This window comes from Haemaphysalis longicornis, unplaced genomic scaffold (assembly GCF_048455015.1).
Source record: "Haemaphysalis longicornis isolate Haplotype H1 unplaced genomic scaffold, Haemaphysalis longicornis Haplotype H1 scaffold_8, whole genome shotgun sequence".
NCBI lineage: Eukaryota > Metazoa > Arthropoda > Arachnida > Ixodida > Ixodidae > Haemaphysalis > Haemaphysalis longicornis.
In genome coordinates this window covers 169,639,085-169,646,566 of record NW_027526445.1, presented here as the reverse complement: position 1 = coordinate 169,646,566, position 7,482 = coordinate 169,639,085, and the positions used below count along the sequence as shown (strand labels likewise).

The 7,482-nt window shown below is 47.2% G+C and overlaps 1 long non-coding RNA gene across 1 annotated transcript; it reads left to right on the top strand.

Moving 5' to 3' along the window:
• The first annotated feature begins 2,043 nt into the window (after positions 1-2,043).
• LOC144149413 (uncharacterized) lies at positions 2,044-2,877 on the top strand. The gene is made up of 2 exons (XR_013318300.1): positions 2,044-2,221; positions 2,650-2,877. It is a non-coding gene; the product is annotated as an uncharacterized LOC144149413 (long non-coding RNA).
• Positions 2,878-7,482: the final 4,605 nt, after the last annotated feature.

Below are 7,482 nucleotides of genomic sequence, written 5' to 3'. Positions count from 1 at the left end.
CACTACGCATACGCATCTAGACTGGAGACAGCGCCAAGCAGCATTGCATTTCAGTATGTGTTTACAGCGTGCTCTTTGCGCGCAAACTGAAGTATCACCCAACAAACCTAATTTAACGTAGTTTATTTTTATTGTAGTACTTATATTTCCGGTCCCACTCTTTTTCCTCATGTAGGAGCCAGAGGAAGGTGGTACTTGCCCAAAGATTTTTTTCTCTGGAAAGAGCCCCGAGGAATCAGCAGAAGTCACCGTCCCACTCGAGACACTTCACCTACGAGCCTAGGACATCCCGGATGAGTCATAATTGTTTATCTCTGCGGTTTCGCCGTCTAGTATGCAATACGCGCCAAATGAGAAGCGCTACTTCTTGCTTCTATAGACTTACCATCTAGCCCAGTGTCCTAGTCCCTACACTTCTGAAGGCTGCCAGCAACATTACGAAGCACTCATCTAGAACGTGGTGTTTTTTAACATCCAGTATGTCTTTTTGAATCTTACCAGCCCAGCCTGCCTTTAGGAACCACCACTACTAAATAACCAAGTTGGAATGTTTCATGCTGTTTCCTATTGTCTCACCAACATATATGTATTGCAGAGTTTTCGTGTCAATGCCTTTTTATCCTAATTGTGTTGATTGCATCTTTAATGTGTTAATAGTACTCCAAGCTCAATTTTTTTGTCGCACATTTTTGTTTTCGAAAATTTATTTCTAAATCTTTATTTTAATTTTTCCTAAATAAGAGCTGGCTTTCCTCTCTGTGTGAAGCACGGAGTAATGTACAGAACGCTTTTTTGTTTCAGTGTAATACTGTTAATTACACTATTGTTAACTATCCCATTAACTATTTAGAAAATAAAGTCTTAGTTTGTTTATACCTCGTTGTCATGCTTTAAGTTACTTGTGCTTTGCTGCCAGCTTCTACCGTAGAGGGAAGGGTGGGGGTGGAAGCGGGCGGAGTGAAAACATGCTGCTTTGCGGAGAATAGTAGAATGCTCTTGGAGCGTAACGCAATGCTTTCCGGTAACGCCGAAGCCAATAGAGCACATTCCCTTTTAACAGGAGTGACGGAACGCTTCCTTGAAGATGGTTTTGTAATTCTAATACAGGGTTCAGGTACTCTGCCTCAAATGGAGTAACGGACTCCCACGAGCTGTATTTCGCTTCTCGTTCTGCGAGACCATGCGACTAGTTCGTCTGGCCTCTTAGCAGCGGTGCCACCAATGCTAGGTTTTCATCTTGCATCCGCTAAATCTTGCCAGGTAGGATGGAAGTGCTTTCTAAGCAAGTAGCTCAGTTGTCGGTTATTGCGAACAGCAAGCAGGACTTGTTGTTTTTAAGACGGGTCAAGCTCGGTTGCTAGGTTGTCCTTAAAACATGTCAGAAGTGCCTTAAGAGTAAAAGCATGTTTTGGGCGACACATTTCATGTTTTATGACCGACGAAAGCGCGCAAATACTAGAATTCATGGCTGTCTCCTGGACCATTTTTGGAGGGGAAACTAAGCAGTAAACCATATCCGCCCAACGCTTGGGGAGCTGTAGCAGCGGCTACGAGTCATATCGCGTGGGCACCAGAGCAGCGGAAGAATAGTGTCGTACGCTCCAATGAAGTTTCCGGTCTCCAACTTGCTCCTCCTAACAGCAAGGTTGTCGCGTATTCTGGCCCAGCCTTATCTAAAAGCAGGTGTCACCATAAACGCACCGAAACGCGCTTGAGGCGAGCGTCACACCATATGGACGTACTGTGCATATGACATGAATGGCGCGCGATGGCTGTGTTACAGTCGAGGTTGCAATGGAGCGATAAGCGTACTGCCTCGTTTTATGGCTCTAAACAAGTTTTTTATCCCAACACGCCTGATGCTTTCAAGCAGAACAGTCGGCATGCGGGAGGAAACGGGGTGTCAACCTTATGGCCGCCACTAACACTATGACCTGTCCTGGAGAAGATTTACGTCCAGGACAGCGCGTGCCAGGGTCACATCGATGTCTAAAGCAGCCATATAGCCTAGTAGCGGTGTCTCTGATTTCGTTATAAAAGCGACATACATCTGCACTCCACATCACCCCTGGGAGCGAACGCACATAATATCCTTTCGTTTGAATTTCCTCTCGTCGCAAGAGTGCCCTTTTAATACCAGCTATGAAACCCGGAGCCCTATTCACCGTCGCAGCGTTTGGCTTCCTTGCATACATAGCCGTTAATTTGGGCTGTGACATAGGTGAGAATTTCTTTTCACTTTTTATGTGGGTTCATATTATCTGCAACAGCCACGTGACCCTAATGAAAACTGTTTCGCGCTTACTAAAGCCCAGAATAGTGAGTGACTGTTTAGTAGTGTGTGCACTTGCTGAAACCAAAGCGATGAGAAGGAAACCAGGTATGTAGAAAACTCACCCATTCATATCATGAGCACTAGTGGTAACGTAAGGGAACCATCACCAAACTTCAACAAAAGTTCGCATGACATGGAGTCAAACTTTTGCGCTACGTGTCAGTTTATGAATAGATCTTATTACAAAGCTTCGAGAAAGTTTTTCTTTACGTTTGGTACAACCTCTCAAACTTCTATCAGGACTCCTAAGGGTTTCAGTCTTTTTATCATCTAGCAGTAGACTACAACTACTTCTCTTGCATTTTTGCCTACAGCCGCAGCGGAAACGATCGAGGAGACAAGCTGTGTCGTCCTCAGGGACAACGAGGACTGCTCGAAGTACCAGGACGACGGAAAGTCGTGCGACACCTTGGTATGCGGCAAAGGAGAAATCTGCTGTATGCGAGACTGCAACAAGACCCACTTCTGCCTGTACAATCCGTACTGAGGGCCCCCTCCACGCCAGTTTTCAGATGAATCAATAAAGAGCGAATCAGTACAAATTTATTCAACATTCTCCATCTTTTTTCATAGAATAGAGTGCATGCGTGGATTCAAAAGGTTCTTACACAACCTTATATGCTTTCAGCCCCGGTATTCTGATTCCGTCTTCCCAGTCCACTTCATGTGTTTCCACGGCTCAGCCAAGTGGACGATACCACAATGCCTTAACGTGCAAACATCACTTTCGAGGATCAGCTCGACGAAGGGCGGTAGGGGGGGGTTATATTGTATAGGAGGGTTTCAGAACACGGGATTGAGCATAAGCGTAAGTTCTGAATAAAGGAAACGTAAGTACAAGATTCAGTGCAGCCGTGGTTTGGGAGAGTTTGCCCATGACTTGGAAGGTTTGACACCACTCCACAAAAAATAGGGACCGAGACAACAAGAATTCACACAGGGGCGCTAGAAACTTAGGGCATCCAATTGGAAGTGCCCGTTGTGTGGAAGTCCTTCCGTGTGGCCCGACTGTGGAGCCACACTCCCGAGTGAGTGCAAAGCAAACAATAAATATCGACGGCTGGGTTCTGCAGAACTGTTGGACAACGAGGTTTTCAACGACCTATGGTCTACCGCTTCCCGGAGTAACAGGATGGCACGTAGCAACGCTAAAAGGTTCCGGCTACCATGAGTGGGTACGTGGCAAGCAAGCTGCAACAAGTGCACGAAAGCTGTGGAAAAGTAGCGCGATGAACGGCCATGTGAGGGGCGACAGTTGCCACGCCACTTGAATTACCGTTGATGTAATTGTACAAGGGTTACTTTAAAGCATTAACTCATCCCTTTATTCTCGTTCAGGCCACAAATATCCTCTTCGTTTTCTCTCGTCCCACAGTCATTTTGCCCCATCCGCACATTTGCAAGCATTTCTTCTGAAGAATTCAAATCCGGTAACTCAAAACATAATTTTCCCTAATCTAGATTGTGTTTTTTTTTGCCTTCCATGCTGAACAGGCGCTCAGCACTGGACTTTGGTCGCCCTCACAGAGCGGGACCGGCTTGCGGACGTGGCGCTTAGAAAGAGACAAAGGCCCGCAAACATAAGGAGCTGCACCGCATCTCCTCTGTCCCCCGATGCCGCGAAATAACCTCAATGCCGCTAAAGTTGCATTCCATGGCCATGACTCTGGTAGGCAAATAGGCAATGTATCTGCTTATTCGCTGAGCGTATCGTCGAAAGGCGATAGTTCTGTGCCGCTGTTGCCGCGTAAATGCATCTCTGCTCTTTTCCGCCACCCTCTCACGCTCTTTCCTTCCCGCCGCTTTCATCCTGCGATAAACACGTTAGGTGTTTGTTCATCACAAATCAATTGTAGCGAATTCCACTGCTGCTGCGTCATCTACTGGAACCTTTCGTTACTGTTGGTCTTTTGCAATGTCGCCACGAGAGCTAAGCGCGTGCGCGAGCACCTTTTGCATTTTTTGGGTCACGAGATGATTTTGAATTTGTAGTTGGTATTTCCTTTTTCAAAAATCAACCGAACATGTAATTTGGTCAGAGAGCAATAGAATTGCACTAATGTATTGATGTTTCGCATCAGATAGGCCCAATGTTTTATTTTTCGCAATAACGTTTGCAGGGTTGAAGTGGTTACCGACTTTTTGGCGTGAAAATGCGTCGCCTATGTAAACCTCTTGCACAAGTATTCTTCAAATTTTTGTCCAGAAGGCAGAATCCCTGGATAGAGTGATCGACCGACAGGCAGGAAACCATTATTTCCAGTTTAAGTAACCCACGAAAGGCTGTCATCTATAAATGATCAAATGGGCCTTCCCAAATGAAAGCATAAGTGACGTGGGGTTAGATGGTAAACACCTAATGAATAACGACAACTGAGGCTGAGTGTCATCAACGACGCTATAATTATAAATAATTATATGGGGCGTTTATTACAGAAGCTCTGACGCTAGAATGTCCCGCAAACCATGATGATTATTATGTACAGGAGTGAAGAGGAGGAAGAGCAAGCGTAAAAGTAGTTTTAATGATGGCCGTGTCTAGAGTGCCGTCCGACGGTATTATATGCACTCCACTATAACGACGTCCACCGGCGTTTTGTGGTAAAATTACCGCATCTGGCGGGACACCGCTCTAGATAACGTAAAGCTAGGCAACCTATCCTAAACATAACATAAGATAACCTAAGGCACGCAAAGAAATAATTTAAAACACCAAAACTTACCTAAGGCATAAAAATACACTTTAATTAAATAATAAAAAAACCGAGGCAAGAGCCGCTATGGAGCCACCGTCTTTGGGATCAAGAAGCTAAGACAGGTCCTCTACACTACGACGACAGATTCTTTGGCCGGTGCTAGCCTAGTGTTAAATATTGAAATGTCGTCGGACGGCACTCTAGACATTGTGTTTAATGATTATGTACAGATGAAGACGAGGCGCTAGTAATCTGACCATAGTCCACTCGCTGGTCTCAATAGTACACAATGCTCACACTTATTTCCCCACTCGTGCGGCAGCGGCCTCCTGGACGCAACTCAGTCTTGGTTACGACGCCTCAAGGTTTTGAGTCTTGCACATGGACAATTTAAATGCCACGCCGACGGAGATCAGTGCGAGGATTCACGGGAGTTACGCGATAATTTATAGGGAAATTTCTTCGAGTATTTTGTATGGATCAATAAAACGATGACGAAATTTTTCACACAGACCAGGCGTACGAAGAGGAGTGCAAAGGAGCACTTCGTCTTCCGGGCGGAAACGAAGAGAGTGATGGGCGGAATCGTTCCGGAATTTCAGTTTTGTTGGTGAGATTCAGTGCGGCAACGGGCTATCTGTCGGCAGTGTCTGAGGCATGAAATGTACTGTTGATGGGGTGGTGCACCAGAGGAGACAGGAGCCGAGAAGAAAGTTGAATCGAAGGTGTAGGATGGAGAGCGGCCAAAGATGAGGAATAACGGCGAGTATCCGGTAGTCCGCTGTACTGCAGTATTATAAGCGAAAGTAGTAAACGGGAGCATTAGGTCCCAATTTCGGTGGTCAGTGCTAATGTACATGGAGATCATGTCTGAGAGGGTTCTAAAACCGCTCCTTTAAACCATTCGTCTCAGGGGATAACCGGACGTCGTTTTGTGCACCGTATCGGAAACACGCAGGAGTTCTTTTAGGACGTTCGATAGGAAGGTCCGACCACGGTTACTGAGGAGGACGGGTGGGGCCGCATGTCGCAAAATGATGTGATGCAGGATAATGTCTGCCACCTCTGTAGCCGTGCCGGAGTGTACTGGCGCTGTCTCTGTGTATAGGGCGAAGTGGTCGATGGCTGTGACAATACAACGGTAGCCAGATTGTGTGGAAGGCAAGGGTCCATACAAATCGATACCAGCAGTGTCGAAGGGCGCAGACGAACAAGGAACGGGCTGCAGAAAGCCGGCAGGTGGATTTGTAGAGCGCTTGCGGTGTTGGCAAGACGAGCAGGAGATAACGTATTTAGCAACACTCTATGAGAGGCCAGGCCAGAAGTAGCGGCTCCTTATTCGGTCATACGTCTTGTCGTAGCGAAGGTGCCCAGCGGTTGCGGCATCGTGATACGCTTTAAGGACAGACCGGCGGAGAGAACATGGCACGACCGCGACCCACGTGCGGCCAGTGGGGTAGTAATTGCGCCGGTAAAATTTACCCTGCTGGAGCTGGCAGTTTTGTAGCTGTCGACGAGCGCGGCTGTTCGGAGGCGAGACATGTCCGGTGAGACGGTCAATGATGGGGCGACAATAAGTGTCTGCGCTTTGCAGGAACGGAAATCTGGCGGCGTGAGAACGTCAGGATAGGTGGTTGGGTACAGGGAAAGCGTTGTCATCGAGAGGTTCAGAACACTTGCAGGCAATGGAGACGTCAACGAGCATTGCGGCAGGGCTTCTGCGTCGAGATGCTTTATGCCTGAATTGTAAGTTACTGTAAAGTTATACTGTTGGAGGGGAAGAATCCACCGGCAGAGGCGTCCAGTCAAGTTCTTGATAGAGGACAGCCAGCAAAGGGCATAGTTGTCAGTTACCACGGAAAAGCGACGACCGTGCAGGTACGGGCGAATTTTCTGTACAGCCCAAACAACGGCAAGGCACTCCTGTTCAGAGATCGTGTAATTTCTCTCCGCCGTTGTCATCGAACGGCTTGCATAAGCAACAGCCCTGTCCTTCCCCTTTGAATGTCTCTGAAGTAGGACAGTCCCAATGCCATTCCCACTTGCGTCGGTGTGGAAAATGATGGGCTTTGTCTCGTCAAAATGGGCGAGCACTGGGCCAGATGCCAGGGCGAGTTTTATCGCTTCAAAAGCATTTGGACACTCACTGGACCAGACGTAAGGCGTGCCAGACTGCAGGAGCTGGTTGAGAGTAGACGCAATCATAGCGAAATGCCCCTCACAACGGCGAAACTAAAACCCCAGACCAAGTAAACTGCTTAGCTCTTTTACTTGAAGTGGCCAAGGAATGTTGACTCCCGCCAAAATCTTCTCGGGGTCAGCCCGTATGCCCTCTCTGTTAACAACGTGACCTAGTACTTTGATGTTTTTGCTGGCAAAATGGCATTTTTTCGAGTTGAGTTGGAGTCTGGCGTTTGATAAACACGTGAGGACTTTATCCAGACGCTTGAG